Source organism: Filicampus tigris, chromosome 5 (assembly GCF_054856515.1).
Source record: "Filicampus tigris isolate MCC_2025a chromosome 5, RoL_Ftig_1.0, whole genome shotgun sequence".
NCBI classification, from domain to species: domain Eukaryota; kingdom Metazoa; phylum Chordata; class Actinopteri; order Syngnathiformes; family Syngnathidae; genus Filicampus; species Filicampus tigris.
In genome coordinates this window covers 25,347,035-25,370,524 of record NC_141221.1, presented here as the reverse complement: position 1 = coordinate 25,370,524, position 23,490 = coordinate 25,347,035, and the positions used below count along the sequence as shown (strand labels likewise).

General features: G+C 39.9%; 2 long non-coding RNA genes across 2 annotated transcripts; both read left to right on the top strand.

The window, feature by feature from the left end:
* The first annotated feature begins 4,235 nt into the window (after positions 1 to 4,235).
* Positions 4,236 to 7,462, top strand: LOC147147921 (uncharacterized). Its single transcript, XR_015086964.1, has 3 exons — positions 4,236 to 4,278; positions 4,438 to 4,502; positions 7,412 to 7,462. It is a non-coding gene; the product is annotated as an uncharacterized LOC147147921 (long non-coding RNA).
* Positions 7,463 to 17,363: 9,901 nt separating this feature from the next.
* Positions 17,364 to 18,286, top strand: LOC147147920 (uncharacterized). The gene is made up of 3 exons (XR_015086710.1): positions 17,364 to 17,423; positions 17,861 to 17,988; positions 18,108 to 18,286. It is a non-coding gene; the product is annotated as an uncharacterized LOC147147920 (long non-coding RNA).
* The last annotated feature ends 5,204 nt before the right edge of the window (positions 18,287 to 23,490 follow it).

Below are 23,490 nucleotides of genomic sequence, written 5' to 3'. Positions count from 1 at the left end.
ATTTACATTGGGACAAACTCAAAATTATATTTGAATGTACTTGCAAGTATATTTGAACTCGTAGCCTAAATGCTACAAACGTAGCATTTTTTCCCATTATACCACAGCGTATTGACTCACGCATATACGATTAAAAACTATATTGTTTTCGTATTTGGCCTACATACCAATACCAATATGTATAATAAAAATTAAGTAAACATTGTTTACTTACATTTTACATTGTGCATGATTTACATTTGGCATGTTTTTCCCCATAGGCACGGGTTATTGACTTCCGTATACACGTACCGGCGGCGTTATGGGAAACAATGTCGAATGTAAAACATGCACTGCAGATATAATAAAACCATAAAATTACAAATAAACCATGTTTACTTACTTAATATCCGAATGTATTGGTATAATGTAGGCCAAATGTAAAAAATAAAATAAATAAAGACGTTTTTTTTTTTCTTGAGAAACCATGCACTGCAGACATAATAAAACCATAAAATTACAAATAAACAATGTTTACTTACTTAATTTTCAAGTGTATTATAATTTAGACCAAATGCTCAAATAAAAAAAAATATTTTCATTTGGCAAGACCATTATGCCCAAGTCAATACCTTGTGGTATTATGGGGGGCGAAATGCCGAACGTAAATCATGTACTGTAGACTACTGTTGTCAAAAGTATCGATACTTAAACGCTGTATCCGAATACGATATTAATATGTCATGGTATCGATACTTTGGTGCGCGTGCCCGCAGCGTCCACCACACGCACTCTGCAAACTGAGCAGCCTGCCCGGCAGACAGCCTCCAGCAGTCAGGAGATTGGGGCTGCCAAGATTAGCTGACCAATCACGACGATGTCGACGATCAAAATCATCAACAATTAATTTTAATATTGGACACGTCGTTTATATATTAATTATTGTTATTTATATATTTCATTATTTGCCGCTATGTTTTTCTCTCAAAAATGCTTTGTCTCCTGATGGCTGTGTGCCTGTCTGCAACGAACTTGCGCGTTAGTGGTAATTCGTGATGTAAAACAGAAGCAGTGTGGCTAATTAGTGTTAGCATTAGCAACAGAGTCATCAGGGCGCATTTTACAAAATTACTTCATACGATGTATACCTCCCGTTCATAGCAGCATGGTGGTGATCAACGAGCATCTAAAATGGAAGCCCATTGTGACTGATGCCCGATTTCATTTCTCTTGGGACAGTCGTGTCTGGAAGCTAGCTGTAGTTAGCCCACACAGGCTACCGTGTGCGTCTGACGGAAGGCTACACGCATGTCCTGTTGTGGTATGCTAACATATTGTAGCGTCTACTGAGGATTATGGAGGCATTAGTCAGCAAACTCACGTTGATTTAAAACCAATACAGTTTTTGTATATCCACGGTTGACATCGAAAAGCAAGAGGACGTGCTACATCACTGAGTTGCGTTTATGAACAAAGTTTAAATCAAGTTGAATGTACTATCACCTTAAAGTGGAAATCAACGTAAACATTTTTCTTTTCATTTTTTTTTTTTTGTCTTCATTTTGTCTTCTGTTGACTGAAAATGACATCACAACTACTCACAACGACCAATCACAGCTGACCTGTTTTCTGAATCGGAGCTGTGATTGGTCGTTGTGAGCAGTTGTTATGTCATTTTCAGAAGACAAAATAGCCGCCCCCAGAGATGGCTAAAAATGAGTGCATTTTGCTGCTTAACTTAATTCCACAAAGGCAAAATTAATCAGAATGCCGTGTTTCAACTAGTGGGCCTACTGGGAACATATTCTTGAATAAAATATCTTTGGGTTGACTTCCGCTTTAATTGTCTTCAAGAATTCAAGCTCTAAGATGCCGATGGTCATATGGTAAATGGGCTGTCACTTGCATTTACCTACTGATGATGCAGCATCAAGAGCAACCGGGAGTTGTAGTATCTTGTTCAAGGATACTTCGACATGGTCACAATGGCCACAATGGCCGGGTGTCGAACCCACAACCTCTGGGTTGGGATGCAACGACTTGCCATGCTGGACAATGGTAATTCGAGCAGCTGCTTGCTGGGGTGATTATGCTGTCTAATCGACTAATCGCAACTACTGTTGGTGACTAGCAAAATAAGTGTTTGTGGCAGCCTTGCAGGAGAGCCCTCACAGCAACCCCAGGTTGGGCCAACCAGACTGTTTTGTTCATGTTAATATATATATATCTATATATATATATATATATATATATATATATATATATATATATATATATATATATATATATATATATATATATATATATATATATATATATATAGATATATATATATATATATATATATATATATATATATAATTTTTTTTTTATATATATAATTTTTTTTAATGACTTTTAAAATTATTTGTCAGTTTTTATAATACGCATGGTATTGAAATGGTATTGAGTATTTTCCTGGGTATCGATATGGAGTTTTAAATTTTAGTATCGTGACAGCCCTACTGGAGACAGACTAAAACCATAAAATTACGAATAAACAATGTTTACTTACTTGATTTTGGAACGTATTGATATAATGTAGGCCAAATGCTTAAAAAAAGATGCGTGTGCAAGTCAATACACGGAGGCATTATGGGAAAAATGTTACGTTTGTAGAATTTAGCCAACAAGTACGTTCGAACATAGTCACAAATGCGTTCGAATGTACTTGCAAATATGTTCAAACGTATACTTGCAAGTACGTTCAGACCTATTTGCTTGTTTATCCTTATGAAATATATTGTTGTTTACTCTATGTAAATGTAAAAAAAAAAAAAACTAGCTGTTTTATGTCAGCTCTTTCGCTGTTCTTTTAAATTGAAACTCATGTAATTATGTGCAAATGTTTTCTCAATTGTGATGCAAATAAGAGACGTTGTTAATTCTTGATAAAAACATGATCTGATACATTGAGTCCTCATCATAATTGATCTGACTTCAAAGCATCATTGACTGGTTTGACCAACAAGAGATAATACTTTGTTGATTACAGCTGAACTGCGATTACAGTTGCAAGACTTTTGGGTTATGTCTCTATCAGTTTTTCACATCTCGAGACTGATATGTCTGCCTATTCTTCCTTGCAAAACAAGTCGAGCTCAGTAAGGTTAGATGGAGAGCATTTGTGAACAGCAGTTTTCAAATCTTTCTCAATTGGATTCAGGTCTGGACTTTGACTTGGCCATTTCAACACCTGGATTGGTTTAGTTTTGAAACATTCCATGGTAGATTGTGCTTTATGTTTCGGATGATTTTCTTGTTGGAAGGTAAGCCTCCATCCTAGTCTCAGGTTGTTTTTTTTTGCAGCCACCAATAGGCTTAATTCCAAAATGGCTGTGTATTTGGCTCCATCGATCTTCCTCGTTCCTATGTTGTACTGAAGGAAAGCAGATCCAGACCAGGATGTTGCCACCACCATGTCTGACAGTGATTGGTGTATTCAAGGTGAGGTGCAGTGTTACTTTTACGCCAAACATAACATTCCGCATTTTGCCCAAAAAGTTCCCCTTTGGTTTCATCTGACCAGAGCACTTTCTTCCACGTGTTTGGCTTATGGCAAACTTAAAACGGGACTTTTTGTGGATTTCTTTGAGAAATTGCATTTCTTCTTGCTACTCTTCTGTGAAGGCTATATTTTTGCAGTGTAGGACTAAAAGTTGTCATTTGGACAGATTCCTCCACTTCAGCTGTGTGCAGCTCATCCAGTGATACTGGACCTCTTGGCTGCTCTCTGGCGGCGGCCATTTTGTCATTTCTGTCGACTGAAAATGATAACACAACAACTCAGGGCTCAGGTAACAACCAATCACGGCTCAGCTTTAGAAAACAGGTGAGCTATGATTGGTCGTTCCCTGAGCCCTGAGTAGTTGTGATGTCATGTTCAGTCAACAGAAATTACAAATTGGCCGCCCCGTGAGATGTCTAAAAGCGGGCGAATTTTGCTGCTTAACTCATAGTCCACTAATGCAATATTAATCAGAATGCAGTGTTTCAACTAGTAGGCCTGCTGGGAACATATACTTGAAAAAAATATGTTCGGGTTGATTTCATCTTTAAACTTATCCATGACAGTATATTGGACCTGCCTGGTGTGTTTCTTGGTCTTCATGATGCTGTTTGTGCTATAAACAGACCTCTGACACCATCACAGGGCAGGTGTGTTTATACTGAGATTGATTACACACAGGTGGGCTCTATTTATTATTAGTCATTTAGGTCAACATTGGATCATTCAGAAATCCTCAGGGAACATCTGGGGTGAGTTGGCTGCACTGACAATAAAGGGGCCAAATATAGCACTCCCCACTTCTCAGTTTTAAAATATCATAAGAATTTTGTTCCACTTAAATATTGTGTCCCACATGGTGTTGATTCTTTACCCCAAAAAATGTCTTTCCCTATCCTGGCTTTTTCTAGTTCTACAAAGACACACAATCAGCTTCTTCTGACCTTCTCTATACTCCTCCATCAACACCCTCAAGGTAAATGCATCTGTGGTAAATCGGTAAATGGTGACGTGAGACGTCTGACACTCAATAATTACTGCAACCAAACAATGTTTAGAACTCTGATTGCAGTCTACTGCTGTGGCCAGAGGTGTGTAATGTGAACATCTACTGGTTCAGTTTACAACATTCCTGACAACATTGCCTTGATTAGATTTTCATAGTAAAGCTTTTTTTAATTTTTTTTTTTTTAATGTAATTTTGTAATCTTGTTTGGCAACTTTCGAACACAAATAAGACAAGTTATCAAGGTAGCAGCCATGGCTAATGCCGGTCTGTATCAGGGGCGGAGCCAGAACGTGGCTAATGGGTGGGCCTGGAAAAATCAGGGTGGGCCTGAATATTTCTCTCACTGAGCACAATCCTCCTGTCCCGACACATTGTATATTTAAATAAAATGACAAACTGAATAATATGAAATTCAGATCTTCCTTAGGCAACCACAATTATGTCATTCTTAATATTCAATAAAATAAAAAAAAAACAACACACAACGAAATGTTGCACGGTCAAGAGGGGCGTGGCTTTGGTCAGGAACGTGAGAGGGGAGTTGAAATGAGGCTACATTCAAATCTTGCTAGCAGATAAAAGGGTACAGTATACTCCGCCTTTAAATTGAGCCTCACATTGGGAGTGGGTGTTTGTTTCTTTAATACTAATCATACATTCATTGGGATTGTTGCTTGGGATTTATTTAGTACAGCAAAATAAACTAAGCCTGAGTTCTTTATGCTTGCCACATCCAGATTGAGGCCATTTATTTCTTTGAAATGGTCGCCTAAATTTGTAGCTACATCTCCCAGTGAATGGAGTATTATGTCAAGACAAATTCTGCCTTTGAGGCAGGCTTTAAAAAAAAAAAAAACGTATCCGTAATGTAATGCAGTAGCATTACGTAGCAGTCACCTCCCAAGCTGTTAAAGGATCAGTTATTCTCCCTCTTAGCAGTCAATGACAGTTCTAGTTTGCCTCACACTAGATCAAGTAGTCTCAGTCCGATACAAACAGATTTTGTAAGTTCTTGTGTGACAAACATTTTATTCTGAAAAACTCCTGCAAGTACTTCCAACAAAATTGAAATAACTCTGCCTTTGATTTTACTCTCCAGAACCAAATATCTCCCAAGTGGATGAGACTCGACAAATTGACCATGTAAGCCATGCTTTAAATTTGATGGCCTCTAAATGTCTTTCTCCATGGGATATATGGCCCACTTTCTTTGCCTGATTAAAAGACTTTGATGGTAGCTGCTGGCGGCAAGTTGCCAGCCAGGAAGAGAACGCACCATAATTTAGTACAACACTGTCAGAGCGGAGTGTTATTTGATAGAAGAGTCTCTTCTAGGATGAAGGGGAACATTTATAAACCAGCAATGATGTACGGATTAGAAACAGTGGCACTCAAGAAACAACAGAAAGCAGACCTTAAGGTGATGGAAATGAACAGAGCTGGGCATTTTACTAAAAAATCCCGGTACGTTTATCTCCTTCCGCCTGCAGCGCGGGTACCCTTCCGCCATCCGTCTAGCCGCCTTTTTGTCCGGACGGACCAAATAGTAATCGCGTATAGGCCGTCTACCTATCATTTTAAACGGGCTTCCGTTATTTGAAACAAAAGACTCACCCTGGCATGGAAGCCTCACCGTGGCAGGACTAAATGAATCTCCTTTTGGGACCCAGAAGCTGTCAAAAGGCCACGGCCGAAGGCAAACAGAAACCTCGCCGCGGCCATTGAAGCCTCACTGCGAAAATAGACGATTACATAGACGAAAAAATTGGCTTCCGACTATGCCTAGTCAGTTTTTATATATTTTTTTAAAGTTTCCCGTCTTTAGTTCATCAATCCATCCATTATCGATACCGCTTATCCTCACAAGGGTCCGTTTTTAGTTTATCACCTACAAATGGGCATAAGTCATAGGCGGATAAACGAACCGGTTCGTCACATAGGCGGAATGCCCAGCTCTGGAAATGAAGATGTTGAGGTTTGCTTTAGGAGTTAGCAGGATGGACAGGATTAGAAATTATCTTATCAGAGGGACAGCCAAGTTTATGTTTTGAGAGAAAGGTTAGAGAGCAACGACTTAGGCTTGGTTCACACCGCAGGTCTTAATGCTCAATTCAGATTTTTTGACAAATCTGATTACTTTTGTGTTTACATTCATATTATATTATAAATACGATCTCTGTCTTGTCTGCTGTATGAATACATGCGTCCCCAAAGTGACCCGCATGCGCAGAAGAGACGACGACGTCACTCACGATGTTGTGTTTACGGAAGTAAATGTGGTCTCTCGTGTCGGGGCATTTCTACAGTGGAGCGATTTGGTAAGAGGTAGAAATAAATACAGTGTTTGGGGGAAAATATGATGCGAGGCTTTTTCGGAGAGCTGGGCATTCTGTCTGTGTGACAGACCGGTCCATCACTGACAGATGCCCATTTTGCTGACGGTCGACGAATGACTGGACAAATTTAAAAATAGAGGGATTATGGTGCACTGTAAATGCTCATTTGCGGAAGATGCCATACCCCAAAGTAGTATGTCGTTACAGTTACATTAACCTTCATTAACCTTAATTTCACTTCATAAGTGTAGTGAACTATTACCCTCTTGCAGTGCATTTATTAGCATTGACTAACTGTCTTAAATCTACGTTATCTTTTTAGGGGACTTATTATTGCCTTAGTCCATTCATGTTTTACTTGCCTGATAGTGACTTGAGTGCTATGCTTAGGGGCGGAGCTGGCTAACACCGGAGCAATAGCACATCAAAGATAGGGAATTCTTTTACTTCTATACCATGTATCCATCCAGACGTGTTTTATCGGGTTTGTATACACAGTATAATTTTAATATTTATAATGCTTTTATTTGTCACATGCAGAGGTGGGCATTCCGTCTGACCGACGGACCGGTCCGTCTATCCGTCCATGACGGATGCCCGTTTTTCGACGATAAATGGGAAACTTAAAAAAAAAAAAAAAAAGACAGACTGCATAGGCGGAAGTGGATTTTCGCCCGTCAAGTCTGAACGGACCTCAGAGTCAATTTTTGACGGACGCCCATTTCGCTGCCGTTCACGCACCCCAGTTTCGCGCGTGCTTGCTCGCAGGGGTGACCACACACCATGGACGTCTTCGAGCAGACGGCACGCCTCCTCCAACAGGGAAAAATAACCTCACACATCGCCAATCAATCTTGTGGTTGTGTGGAACTAAGGGTCGAAGGTTGTGTTGGGGGACAATTTATTGTTGGTGTGACAAAAGTCAATTTTGGTTCCGGTTCCCTGTTTTCTCTGGCAAGAGATGTTCAATAAAGTTTTCTGCCATACACCTTCCTGCGTCTCCTTTCCCTAAGCTTGTAAACAAAAAAATGAAGGCAGGCCCGTTTACCCCAGAGAGAAAGTCTCCTCAGATGCCGTTGATGGCCACCGATGTGGCAGATACAGTATGTACGACACCAATAAGCGCAATAACCGACTTGGATTGAATTCTACACAATGCAGAGCGGGATACAGCTTAAAGTAAGTCATTTTAAATTCATAAACGTTTTGGTGTTTTAAGTTTGAAAATAAAATAAGTGCATGTGAGGCTTTGTAAAGCTCTTTGGGCAGAATGATGTAAATACACTAATAACTGCGTGCTAGTGCATGATTTGGGATGGGGGGCGGATAGACGCACAGGTGGAAAACAAAACATAACTGGAATCCCATCGTGTTTCTGAGATATTATATGCTTTCCAATTCCAATAGGAACAAAGATCCAAGCAGTCAATCAAAAAGGAGCAGGCATTGTTTTTGTATTTAAGCATACCTACAAGCCCTTCCCACCGTGAGTGGCCACCACCATAAATTTAACACTCACCAGGACCACACAACAGCCACAATAGTCATTCAGCTGGCGAAGGACCCTGCACTAGAAAACATTGCAAACCTATGCTTTATCTTGTTCTCATCAGGCCTTTGTGGTTGAAGTGGTGTGCAGCGTAATAGAAACAGCAAGATGCTTCATAATAAATTCAGCTCACATCTTATCCACATTGTTCTCTCTCTATGAGTAACTATGATGTCATGTTATCATAGTTCATTAATAAACCCGATCAACAACAACTAACCCCCAATGTAGCAGCATTAGCAACATCAATTTCATTAGGTTTTGTATGTAGTGACCCAAACGCAAAAAAGATAAAGCTACATAATGCAACTGACAGAATTACCAGGCCATCCATCCATTATCTGAGACGCTTATCCCCACGAGGGTCGCGGGCGTCCTGAAGCCTATCCCAGTTGTCTTCGGGCAGTAGGCGCGGTATATCCTGGACACCTTTCCAATTGCAGGGCACACAAAGACAAACAAACATTCGCACTCAGAACCACACGTATATTGACAATTTAAAGTGTTCAATCAACATGCTGCAACGTGCATGCTTTTGAATTGTGAGAGGAAACCGCAGTAACCAGAGAAAACCCACGCAGGAAGGCCGGAGCCCGGATTCGAACCCACAACCTCTGTGAGACAGATATGTTAACCAGTCACCCACCGTGCCGCCATCGCCGGGCCGACATAATTAAAATTTGAGGATTTTTTTTTTCCACCCATTTATTTAGTATAAGATGTGTACTTCTAACCTCAAATTACAGTAGCTGCTTTGAATGGTGGTTGATGACATATTTTCTACATTACTCATTTGACACTAGATGTTAAAGTTCAATATTATATTCAATATATCTTTGTGATTCACACTTGTCATCTTGAGGCAACTTCTCAAGGATATCGGAGGTATCATTTGGACATGCTTGGATATGTATAGAAATACATCTTAAAGGTCACAGGCTAAGGTGATTACCGGTAGGTTGCAGAGAACTGAACAGCTGGTTGAGGAGTCATCATTATAAAGCTGTTTGTAAAATATATGTCTCGTAGAAATGTATGCATGGTGGAATGGTTTAGATTCATGAATGGGGCAGATATTGCCCTGTGGATGAGATATATCATGCATTTAAAATAGTTATTGGACTAATTAGCAGAAGTGGGCATTTTACGAAATTTAGCTGGTCCGTCATTTGTCATCCGTCAGCGGCCAGAGTACGCGTCTGTCATCCGTCAGTCTTTCATTTTTCATGACGACCTGAATTGTAATCTTCAGTCTGGCAGTTAGTGCGTCAGTCGGCCCCCCCCAAAAAAACGTCAGAAAAATGGGCGACCGTCACTGACGAACGCGGTTAATGACGATTACACGGACGTTAATCCATCATTTTTAAAAGCAGTCCCGTCATTTGTCAGCAAAACGGGCGTCCATCGGTGACGGACTGACGGACCGGTCCGTCAGCCTTACGGAATACTCAACTCTGCTAATTAGTATGCTGGACAGCCTGTATTAGAGTTGCACGGGTTACCCGTTCAAGCACAAGCACAAGGGTAACATGCAGAATGTAAAATGATGCCAAAATGACCACATATAACCAGTCTATGCTACCTATTCACTTTTCATTTACCAAAAACATATATAGTATGGGTTTCAAAATAATTTTACCCAAATAATGTCTCTTTCTTTCTTTGCTTTCTTTTTCCATTTACTTCGCTATTGCCAAGGCAATTCTCATACTTGTCACTTTGTACTCAGATACGCCTCAATCGGACAACTTTATTAAAGTCATTTAGCTGATTAAAACACATGGAGGAGCTTTGCGTTTAACGAGGTACTGGTGATAAAGCTAAAATTTGCTTTAGAGTAATGATAATGGCATTATTACAAATGGTTCGTAAGGGTTCGATCCGATGGTTTTATGTGTTAACTTCCTTTAAGGCCCTGTTTAAATATTGACGGACAAAAGGTGAACCAAAGCATAGCTGGTTTATTTTATATTTTCCCATTCATTGTGGAGCATATTTGCAGTATAATTGGTCACTACATTGTTTGAGGGAGTGATGATGAATTATAAATCTATAATATATAATATTACACCCAGCCCCTGAAATGCTTTAACATGATTTAATGATGAGAACTGTCATAGTTTCAACTGCACAGCAAAGGCAATGTTTTTCCTCGAGCTGTCTGGATAATCGCTAAAGTGAGAAAAAATAATGGAAGACCGTGACGGAATTACATTTTGTTCTGACTGTAATTACAGTAGCGATCATATAATGACAACTTACTTTGGCCAAAGTGTAGTTAAGAACCCTTATGTAGCAGGCAAAAGAAATTCATTCATTTTTAGTGGCTGTCATTTTGCGTGCTCCTTCAGCATACAAATCCATTACTTCCCCGGGAAAACTCATAATTTATAATCTCATTAGAGTGGGTGTGAATTAAAGAGGCTGTGTGCGTCCTTTGTGCAATTTCCTGATCAGCAGTGGCCTAGTTCTGAAAGTTAAGAACTGTCTCAAAGCAGTTATTCTTTCAATTTTGACGAATATAAGTGACTTTGAAAGGACTCTATATGTCCTCATGGGGGAAAAGACTTCTGGAGAGTTCTCGATGCTTTCCACTTAGCCACCATCATATGTCACATTGTTGCTGGGCTGGGGCCTTTGCGCAGACCTCCTTTCTCAAGAGTGCTTGACCGTCTCAACATGAAGAGCTTTCACCTTTACGGCTGATTGTTGGGTTTCACCTTTTGCCAGCAGGGGGCAGACGTGATCTACGATCTGTCCTCTTTGTAATCTGGTGCCACCAATCTAAATTGGAGCAGGAGATGCAGCTGGGTGAAAACTATTTGCGCCTCTTCCCTTGTAGACCCAGATGCACACAGGGAAGGTCTGCTGCTCCCAAGGTCAGCTATCTGAGGACCAGCCCTGACCGCAGCCGCTCTCCTCTTTCAGTGATGGCTGCTCGACTAATTGGCTATGGGTTGCTTCTGTGACGCTACAATTGAAAGTGAGGCAAAATGACAGCCCCTGTGGACCATAAGAGATCCAGCTTTTTAAAGGTCCCATATGGCAACTGTCAGAGCCGGGGCTATTTGAGGTGAACTCTCAATATCCTGTTTCATTGGCCTTGTCTGCTGCAATAGATAAGATGTAATGTGGTGGCAAAGTGCATATCAAAATCCCTTCTTTGGTGGTTGCCATCGCACTCCATCAAGGGGAAATAAGATTCATTTTCACATTGGGTTTACACCCTCACTTGCTTTTTTTTATTTTTTTTTATTTTTAATGTTCTCAGTCATAGCGCATAATCTATTAAGAGGATTTAGACTTGTTTGAAATTGAGGTCAGATGTGTCTTGAGAATTAGCTATCATAGTTTTCAGGAAATTCTTGAAAACCATGTGCAGATGAAAGCATCTTCATTGGTGAGCTGAGAATGAATCTGCTTTCATTGTCATATGTCAGTCAGATCAGAATAAGCAGGAAGGAGAACTCGATTCGTGACCCCCCCGCCAACCCCCCAGAGACACACCACACACACTAAATATGATATTTCAGCACTAATAAATGCAATGTTTCCGACCTTGTCTATTCTGCCTGTGTATGCTCCATTAGGTGTAATAATAGGGTCATAAAGCTCCACTCCGATTCCTTCAGAAGCACCAAAGCCTTGCACTGGCCAACCCAAAAGACAATCTCAAGTCAAAGCTCATTCTTTGCTGTTTTGTAGCTTGCACTTTGTTTGTTTGTTTCTTTTTTATTTATTTATTTATTTATTTTACGTGGTACAATTGTATCTCATGTCTTGTAAATTTGAACTTCACTTCAGTATTTTCCATGTTACACTGAAAAAAATTTGGACTGATACTGACTTGGGAAAAAAAAAACGTTTTTTCACTCGGAAATGAGTAATTACAAATATATAGTACATTTCACAAGTAGTGTTTTTGAGTAAATTTTACTTGCTTAGTGAGGGAAAACTGGTTAGAATGTTGGAAAGCTGTGTGCACTTCTCTGTCCTTGCTGATCAGTACAATATGAGCAGTGCTGCAAATTAAGTATCACTTAAAAACACCTTTTTTTTTCAATCAAGCCAAGAACAGAAAAAGCATAGAGGTGACATAAATGGTCAACTATGAGCATGAAAATGACAATAGCATGCACGTAGCCTACAGTAGTGTACGCATTTCACCTTACAGCAATGACAGGAAGGGCACAGAAAACAAACGTCGACGTCTGTGGAGACCTTCAGCGTGCCTCCTTCAAATACTCAAAGGGCTTGAGAAGATTTTTTTTAGACGCTGGACGTTGTGAAGACTGATTTAATGTTGGCCATGGAGGATGTCAAAGCCTAAATGCTGTTGCTGTTCAGTGGAAGTTCACGCGATTGCATATTTAAATTCGAATCCACCCTATAAAATCCTCAATTTCTTGTCACATTCTGACACTGTTATGGATTCATTGAATTAGTTGTTTTTTTTTAACCTTGAGGATATATTTTCCGAATGATAATGCATACTGGCATACTGCAGAATGTCTCGTTATTTTACAGCAAGATCTGTATGATAAACTGTAATGCATCTTGGCGGTTCAACTCTACCAAACGTAATGAAAGCTATCATTTGCTATATATTTTATAGTAGACTTTTACTCCTAACTTCGTTTTGCAATTTACTATGCTAGCATGATACTTATCGTAAAAACATTACCTGATACTTTTTCAATGTGTTATGGTAGCAAAACCACTCAAACAAATTATTAAGGAAATTCATTTCAAACAACAGAGCAGAAGGTCGAGCATGCATTCTTTTTTTCGGTTTTGAAGGTCAATTGTTTACTGTAATGATAAAGAGCACACAACAATGATGACTCCAACAGTACTTGATGTACACCTGATTTAGTTGGAAAAGTGCAAAAGACAATACTTTTTATTTGAAATTTTGATTACTTTAGCGCAACTATCTGTTGACATCGATCTTCTGTAATATATGTGATTTGCTCTCAGGGGGGACAATTAAGATGCTACCTACTTTAGCATGTGGTACAACAATTGTTTTTCACTGAGAGTGTATCATAAAATGATTACGCTTGGTGCAAAAACACCTTTGAGGTGTCCAGATGTCAGCTCTCTTTTCCAGAGCACCAGAAAGCAATTCACAACGTTTTATTCCCTCCAAGAGACAGTCCTTTGACAAGGCTTAACAACAACTTCTATCCTCGTATCTTGCCACTCACCTTCGTAAATGATCAAGAATAAGAGCTTCTTTCCAGATCATTTATATGCGAACTTACTCTCAGTAGCAAAGTTCAAGACAGGATTCATCTTGATAGCTTTATTTACGGATTTGTGGAATGCTTGATGTGAAGGCTTGAAGGATGACCTCCATCAATTTGGTGTGCACTTGATCTCGTTGTACGAGCAATCAGCTCACCTCTCAGCATCCTGCAGTGATGACAGCGGAGAAAGGACAGGATTGTTTATGTCAGTGAAGACATGCTGAATGTCAGGGTGAAGTAGTGGAATCCCATTCAAGCAGTGTTGAATTCATTATTGTTGCTGCTTTCAGAGCTCCTCCTCCATGTTCTCAAAGGGCTTGTCAGTCTTTGAAGCATGTATTTCCAGCATAATACATCATACACTTTCAAGGGTATATGTGGACCGGACATAAACAGTTTGAGATGTGCAGCTTCTTTTCACAGAACACACGCTTGAACATATAAACATCTTAAGCATAACATTGGGAGTGTGACGTTTACGGTGACATTTCACTTCAATGCATGAAATAGGACTTAACACAACTACAGTCATGTCAATGACATTTAACAATTTCGAAACAAGACATCACTTAACCTGGCGTAATTTGCTGTGTGCAGCATCACGCTGTCTTTATTTCAAAACGGCACATTTTTCGCCTTTGAGCTCTCCTTGACTCATGTAGTGAAGGTAAGAGATCTCAATGAGCTCCCTGAACACTTTAGTCATGAAAGGAAGACTTCAACAATGCACAATGAAAAATGGAAGCCCAGTGGCACTTTTCCAAGAAGATAGCAATAGTTCAACTGGCAAACTGTTTTCCATCATTTTTCCAGTTGAGTACCCCTTGTACTTAGCTTGACCTTGAAGGAGAGGGCATTCGTATCACAACCTGTTATCAAGAGCATTTGGACACTCAAATAATTCCCGAATCACAGGAAGTGCACCACTAAAGTGCATCGCATGACTATACTCTGCATTCTTTTCACACGTCGCTGAGGAGGGTAGATTACGGTAATCAGCAGGACAGAGGTGCATTTCTAATCAGAGGAATAAGTTGGTTTACAGGGTTGTCTCAATCCTCTGGGGTGTAACATGAAACCTGGATATGCTCCTGCACAAGGAGTATAACACACTACGGGGGTCTCTGCTGGAAGCTTTGCTGTGGATATACTTTCATGAATATTTCATGTTTCTACCTTTACTGTGGAACCGGCCTGTTACATTCCCCTTGCCAAATGCAAAAAGGGGAGATACACAAGAGGGAGGTTTTTGACAGTTGGTTTGTATAGGGACATCATAAGGACAATCCAGCTTGCCCCCAGCATGACTGTAATATTTGAAAACCATGGTAGTGGCACGGTGCAGCGATAGTGATTCCAGCGGGTTGGCATACTGTTCATCAGCAATAGAAAGGAAACTATAAAAGTCCCAGCCAGCTAGTCATAGAACACAAACAGATGTTGTACAGACAAAACATTCATTTATTCCTGACTTCAACCCCTCAAGCTTCCTCAGCGCGTGTGTGTGAAGGTAAAAAAGAGAAAAACTACAAGCTGAGCTCGGTGGGGGTACAAGCACAACCTCCATGAATGGTGCTTGCCTCCTTCAAAATAAACCTATTGAATAAAACAAAAAAAGATATACATGTGAGATCTAACATTGCACTTACACTAATCACAAGTTGAATTGTAAAGGTCTTTGATTAGCACAAACTTTACAAATAGGGCACTATTTTCATGCCCATCGCAAATATGGTGTGAGGTGGGGTCTAAATCTGCGCAGGGGTAGGCTGACTAAATTATGGTATTTTTACAGACCTGGGCATTTTGCAACATGGTAGGCGTGAACACAGACAATCTGATTCACTGAAGCGGCGCCTCTCATTACCTTTAAATGCGACGCGTGAGATGCGTGCTTATACTGTAGTCCTTCACATGGCGGAAGAAGAAACTGATTTTCTCGTCTTCTGCGGCAGGTTGAGGCATTTTTGCAGAGCTGCCAACTATTCTGGATTGTCCATTTTTTGTTATGCTAATCAACAGAACTGGACATTCCGTATATGTGACGGACCAGTCCGTCTATCCGCCTATGATGGACGCCTGTTTTGCTGGCGGTTGACGAATGACGGATAACATTTTAATATAGACGGACTAAGCAGAGTCGGAAGGCCATGTATTTAATCTGTCTTTCATCTGCAAACCGTCTTTAGTCTATTTTTCGCGGCGAGGAACAATAGTGGGTAGTTGTTGAGTAGTTGTTGCTTGGGGGACAGATTTGAGTGAGGGACCAGACTGTGAACAGGCTTCCATGCCGCAGAGAGTCACTGTGAGTCACTCTTTTTGTTGAAATATTGGCCAGCGGGGGGTGCTATTGAAGTTTGCAGTTGGAATCGCTGACGGAAGTGTTGGAATAAACTAATAACTTAAATAATAACTAACTGTAATAATTTATCTAGTCTTACCCCCCCAACCCCCACCGAAAAAAAAGGCGAATGACGGACTATGGAAGGGTACCCACGCTACAGACGGGTGACGAATAACCGATGCTCGATTATTTTTGTATAATGCCCAGCTCTGCCAATCTCTGAACGTGACCTCATTACAGTTGGAATATGTGGTGTTCCGTATAGTTTAACATTTTTTTAAAAAATCATGGGTCGCCCATTGCCCAAAAAGAATCAAAGCGAGCTAAAATACTTGGTCGATCATTGCAATTTATATTGGACAATCTACATTAGTGGCGTTGCTGTGGAAGACGAGTCCAAAAATAACGAGTCCCGAATTAGCTGAAATCTAACGACCGACTTGACTCGGCCCCCATCGCTGCTAGATTGAATAGATTCATATCAGTGGTGAGAAACAAGGACAGATGCACAAAATGAATCTTGATTGGCAGATTATTATATTCATTAATGCGCAGACAAGAATTGTGTGCTAATGACAACTTTATCCATCATAAAATAACAAACGCTATCACACTGCACTGTGTTATAATACTGTCAGTTTCATAATGCTTGTTGGAACGACTCAGCTAATGGTGAGTGTCACTTTTGATCACTTGTTTTTATTTTGGTCCTTGAAAGAATGTCTTCACATGAAAATGCTTTTATTTAAAAAAAAAAAAGGAATAATAATAAATCCATCCACCCATTATCCGGACCGCTTATCCTCACGAGGGCCCAACCCAGCTGTCTTTGGGCAACAGGAGGGGTACACCCTGAACTGTTTGCCAGCCAATCGCTGGGCACAAATTGACAACAACCACTTCACTATCTTGGGACAATTTCGAACACTTAATTAACCGACCGTGCATGTAAACCGGAGAACCTGGAGAAAATCCACGCAGGCACACAGAGAACATGCAAACTCCACACAGGAAAGGCTGGAGCTCGTACTCGAACCATGGACCTTTGTGCTGTGAGGCGGATATGCTAACCAGTCGTCTGCTGTGGCGGTGTATATGTGTGTGCAATGTGCATTGTCGGGATGTCACTGCAAAGTCAATATTTTAGTGTATTTTTTAATTGGTTTCTTCATTCAGTTTAAAAAATAAATGAATAAAAATTGGTGCTCGCCCTGATGTTGCAGTTAGTGCAATGTGTTTGTATTATCATTGTTTTGATTTATTATCATTGGGGAGCGCAGCCTTGACTGGGTCGGGGAGCCTTATTTTGAAGGTTCGCCGGACCCGCTCAGCTGTTTTTAGACACGTCACGAGGAAGCAGTGACAGCTCCGAGGAAGGCTGCAGTGACACCCAAAACTGTCAGCACGGTAAGAGAGTTTTTCTCTTCACTAAAATAAGAAGATCATTGTGGAAAAAAAGAAACTTTAACCTACTTCACAAATAACAAGACAAGATGATAGTTACATTATCATTGTTTCATTTATTTATTTTATTTGTTTATTGAACATATAAACAGAAAACAATCAAGTATGAAATAAAAAGATTTAAAAGAAGTGAAAACAAATGCTCGTCAGACCAGTAAGCACAGTTTACATGTTCAAAAGGGAGTAGGAGGACATAATAACGTATCTAGTCCTAACCCTTGTTCTTTGTGTACATTATTTTCACTTGTTTCAGAGGAATACAGTAATTGGTCATAGTGGTGACAAACTGTGATTTAGCGATGACGGAAGCACGGTTAAATTGACGGTGACGGAGTGACTGACAGCTTGAAATAATGACGGGCTTGTTGTGTCATGCCAAGGCTTCCGCCTCAGCCAGCACAGGTGGAGAGGATTCCAATCAGCCCAGCTGCAGCCACCTTCAATCAAGACGGCTGCCTTCAAAAGCTGCTGAGGACAAGCAGCCGGTGCTTGAATGTTGACCGTTGTGGTTAGTCTGAAGCTGTCTCGCGCTGGAATGTCAAGTTTATGCTACTCAACTTCTTTATTTCTGCAGATTGGATACTACTTGATCAATAATTAACCGCTTCCTATGCTCTCCATCTCTAGACTCCCTCCGTGTTACAAACCAGTGTCTCAGGCCTCATTTTCGCTCCTTCTTCTCCGCTCTCCATTGGAACCACCCCCTGGACCTTCTCTAGCCTCGAACCTCCTCCTCTGGACTCAGGACACTCATGTACTTAGCTTATTATAGGAATTCAGGTTCTAATTAAAAATCCTGTTGTGGACTCGTGGTCTGTGTCTGTGATTCTGGGGTGCCCGGCACATTTGGCTATTCTTAATCGCTAGGGGTTAAAGGACTGACGATAATGGACGGGTGGCCCAGCGGCCGGCGAGTAACGGACCGGCAAAACGTATTGTTTGGCATTGTTTGTTGTTAGTCGGTAGCGAGCAAACTTGCTACTCACTACTTAGCTCCCGTATGGTTATCATTTGTAAAGAAAAAGTAGAGTGTTATATATGTGTGTTTTTAAAATATCATTTTAATTAGTGGTCACGCGTCCGCTACAGAATGCAAAAGAAAATATTGAAATAGTTAGCAACTACACTCATGAAATCTAGCTTAGTGCAATAAATATTGCGTATGTTTTACCACTGGGCAGAGAGTCTCTAATGAAGTCTGCAGATTTAATTTTGTTGGCTTTGTCTTGTAGTGCCTGCTAAGTTTCCTCCCCCAAAAGTCCCATTAAGAGCTTGCCAAATGAGAAATGAGCTGTAGGAGAGGAAGGAAGAAAAAAAAAAAAACACTTCCTATCATTTTAAGTGGAAAATAGCTTTTGTTGTAAAATGTGGCCAATTTACTAATGATTACTTCTAAATCAAACTGACACATACACACATAAACGCAAACACAAACTTACAGCCAGGCAAGCATTCACATCTTCACACACACTTGTGATAACTTTGCAAGTTGGTTCTCAATTTTAATGGAAATATAAAATTATTACATTTCTTTGTTCCGTGCTACTTATTCTTCTAACCTATTATAAGGATTTCTGTTACACTCTTGACCATTAACATTTTATTTTAAGGTAAACAAACAAAGAAATAAATGATTAGTCAGAGTGAAGATTAACAACACGTCGCTTGTTTGTTCTGGACTCGATGATTCCGTAAACCGCTCAGATCTCTACCTAGGCCAAACATGAATGCTTGATTGGCAGGAGTAGTCTGCTCTGCCAGTCTACCGTAATACAATGTCTGTCGGAGTATAAGAGAAATGGAGGAGAATAAAGTAAATTTTTTGCTAGTGGTGTATAGTAAAGAAAAGGCAATAAAATTAGAGCAGTAGTAAATAGTGTCCAATAATGTTTCTTGTCTATTGGGTAACAGCATTATAAAGTCATTGACAAAAGTGAAAAAGTCTGTTTGCCATTACCTAAATAAAACGTGTATAAACAAAAGGCCAAAGCACACACAAAATGACTTGTTCAAAATCACCTGGAGTTGTGTGGCTATAGTCATAGAAAATATGATAATCCCTGCGAGTTTGAAAATCAATTGAGATTTGCGACTGGCAAGAAATGAAACCTCTGCGGATGCTGCTCCCATGTCGTACATTCACACTGCAAGCACTGTAATTACCACAGATCAGATTTATGGGGATCAAACAATATAACATTTGCATACCATCCTCCTTGAGATTCATGAAACGGATTTGGATAAATCAAAGACTGTTTCTCCAGGCTATCAAATGACTTTCGACACATTTATCAATGCTTTATTATATCATATTTCATAGTGCTAGGTGCAGTTGAGATGTAAATTGTATTTTAACACACACACACACCAGCCTTCAATCTGAGTTTTTAGCTGAATAATACAGTTTGTACTTGATGAGGTTTAGCTACGAGCTACATAATATTGCAAATGATTTCGTTTAGCAGCTAGGGAATCTCTTGTCTGAAGCATTTTCAGAGTTATGCCACTGATCATGTTTGTCCGTACAGTATTTCACCAAAACATGTTTTAGAACAATAGATTTACTCCTGTCAGCAGGGGCTATAGTATTATCAGTGATCAAATGAGTAATGTCAGAATTATAATCAGTTACTTTCCATTGTTAACCAAATTTATCAAAAATAAATTATGAAATTGCTTTGAGTGGGGGACTCATATCTACCATATTTCCATCTGTCCAAAATGTGGCACAAAACAGCAGATGAACACATGTGGCCGTTTTTGCACTTATCTGTTTGTTACGGGCCCCTTGCGAACAATTACACCGTGATGGTGAGCGCGGCCTTCATCAGGAGAGGAATAGTCAAAGTAACAGCTTGTGATTGATGGGTTCCATGTCTGCTGAAACGTGGGTGGAGGAGACAGCCACAGCAGATGGTGTGTGGTATCGAACTCTGAAAGGTTAATTAGCCTGATATAGGAAAATGTGTTCGACTTGGCACCATCCCTACACCTAGTTGGTCACTCTTTGGGCTTTGCTTATTACCACAAATGGCACTTTTAGGTACTTGAAGGAGACAACTAAGGAAACAAATTTCTTAGTAGTTCATGCAATAGGACTATAACAATTAATTTTGCATTGGCTCTGAATACAAGGGTGGGGCTGGGTGGCTGGTTCAGTGTGAGCTGTGGAGTTTGCTAGCCATGGACATGTGCTGTTGGATAGCTAAAGGAGCAAAGAATTGTAGATTTCCACAGCTACTAATTTATTGGTAGCAAAAACACTACTACTCATCTTTACAACACGTTACTTGACAGCACAGCACATCGAGTCCATGACAAAACGTGTAGTAAAAAAGGTCATGGAAGAAGTGACTAATTGACTGAATACATTAAAGAGGGATGGAGTGATGCCATACTACCATAAATGACTGTTAAAATGTTTGTGGTCAAATTGAGCAATTTATCCAAGCTCTCAAGAGTTTGTTTAAAATTTATACGACCACAAATGTAGGGACTTTTGGTGGTGTTATTGGACACTCTCAGCAGAGAATTTGATTTTCACCTGTGCAGACTGCAAATTAAGCCACCAACATTTTGGCCCACCAATCAAGTGTGAAATTTTGTCATTTCCTGTTTTGTGTTGCAACTACGTGGGTCCAGCAACTTCACCTCCAACCCGATAACCGTGAGCATGAACACGTGCACCTCCTGCACCCTGCTCCATGAAAGGCTATTTCTGCTTGATGGACGTAACAAAAAAATCATGCCTGGCATTTTTTACTTAGATCAGCACCTCATAATTAGCAGAGCACATCCCACTGCTAAATCAATAATTTGCTCCATGAAAGGATGTATCTTACTATTATCTCAAACCCAGCTGTAATTTTTGTGGTATCGATGTTTTGTAGTATGAAAATGTAGCCCCTATTCTCTCTCCTTAACCGTTACCACAATGGACAGGCTGGCCTTGGTAGGAAAAGAGCAACATATTACCACAATTTATAATGTGGTAAATTACATATTTTGAAAAAATGCAACTATTAAAAATACAAATATTTGGAAATTATGCAACATCCTAAACCATTGAAACGCTACAATACTGGATTATCCTACAGTAACTGGTGGTGTTTAGTGAGCCGTCCTCCCACTCGGGGCTTGAACCAGCTTGGATGCGGAGAGCGCTGACTGCTGAGCTAAAAATCTGGGCCACCAGCTCAACAACCAATACGGGGACCCTCATTGAAGGCTCTGAGGAGTGAGGTGTTACTAACATATAATCGTGCAGCTCAAGCTGACATCTGTTTCAGTAATATGTATGCTTTTCCATCACTGCGACGTCTGTAAGGTGGAAACACCATTCACGAAAAAAGAAAAAAATGGGCATAAGTATTTTTCACAGGACAGCGACGATATTTATGGTTACGTTAATTTACTTTTTGATAATCGGAAAAGGCTAATAGTTATGCATGACACCAACCATTATAATGAAAAAGAAAAGGCTATAGTTGGCTTCAGGCATGCTTATAGCCAAATATTGTACATAATAGCAGCGTGTTTGGCCTTTAGGCTTATTAGAAATTTACAGTTTATCATTCCTTTGAAAGTCTATCAAATACCAGCCGTGGAAGGCAAAGAAGTAATTTACTCAAATGTTTAGTCCGACATCCTTAAGTATATTCTGTTTCAAGCATAACGTTTCATCAACATACTTAATACCAGAAATGTATCTATGTCAATCTGTTGTTTTAACGCCACCAGTTTTGTTTGTTCCCTTTAGTTCAATTTTTAAAGTCATCTCTCCGATAGCCTATGTATTTTCGGAATATCTCTGATATAGTAGCTCAGGTTAAAAGTTGCTCACTCCTTAATGCTGTAAAATTAATTTGTATCATGCAAAAAAAACCAAAAAACTGAGATACTTCCGAACTCATGCTGAGCAACTATAGATGCTTTTCAATTGTACCGGTTACACACTGGTTCGGCCTAGCTTGGCCCGAGTGATGGCTTTTCCATTAGATGTTTTCAGGGTCGTGCGGTTACAAGAGACCGGGCATTGCGTCACGGGGATAGAATGGACGGATGCTTATTTTGGGGACTGAGGACGAGAATTTTTTTTTTTTTTTTTTCCAAAGGATGGCCTAAGCAAAGATGGAAGTGGGTTTTCGTCCACACATCTATTCGTCCTTAACCAGGTCAAGTACCGAGTGATGTTTTGTTGGGCTCTTTTAAAAAGAAAGACCACTGTTCTCTTCTGCGATACCACTGAGCCGCCTTTATTAACTGCCTGCACAACACTAGAGAGGCCTTTCTTTTTTTCTTTTTCATGTGCATTCCCTAACATTGTACTCACAGGCATAGTCTTCCCTCTAGTGGTTCAACACATGTAAAAGCATGGATTACGCCAGAGGACGCCATTTCCACTGATGAGGAAATAGGTTGATAGCAATTTTGTTTTGTTAACCAACTGTTAACATTTACTACATTATTTATCCCCATCTGAGACATCTCTAGAGCATAAAAATCTCTCCAAACTGTCATTCATGCTCATGCCAATGCCGTGGTACACTTAAATCAATGACGGTAAAGTGCTTGGTTACAGCTTTAGATGTGCTATATAAATAAAGTTGTATTGTATTGTATTGCATATATGTACATAGACCTGTCTATATGTATATACATATATGTATATGTATATACATACAGTGGTAACTCTACTTACGAAATTAATTGGTTCTGGAAGAAATTTCTTAGTAGAAAATTTTGTAAGTAGACTCGTTTTCCATGTTAATGCCCTAATCGGTTCCAAACCCCCCAATACTGAGACACAAATGTTTTATAAAGCATAAAAATGCATGAAAACATGTAACAAATACATGTTACAATTAGATTATTGCACAATAAATCAGAGTTATCCATAATGTAAAAAAAAAACAAAGTATAGAGTAAGGAATAAAAATGATGGTCGTTTACCTTTTATTTGCTGTCCTCATCGCTTTTTGCCCTCTGGTTCATGTTCTCTCTCAGAAGT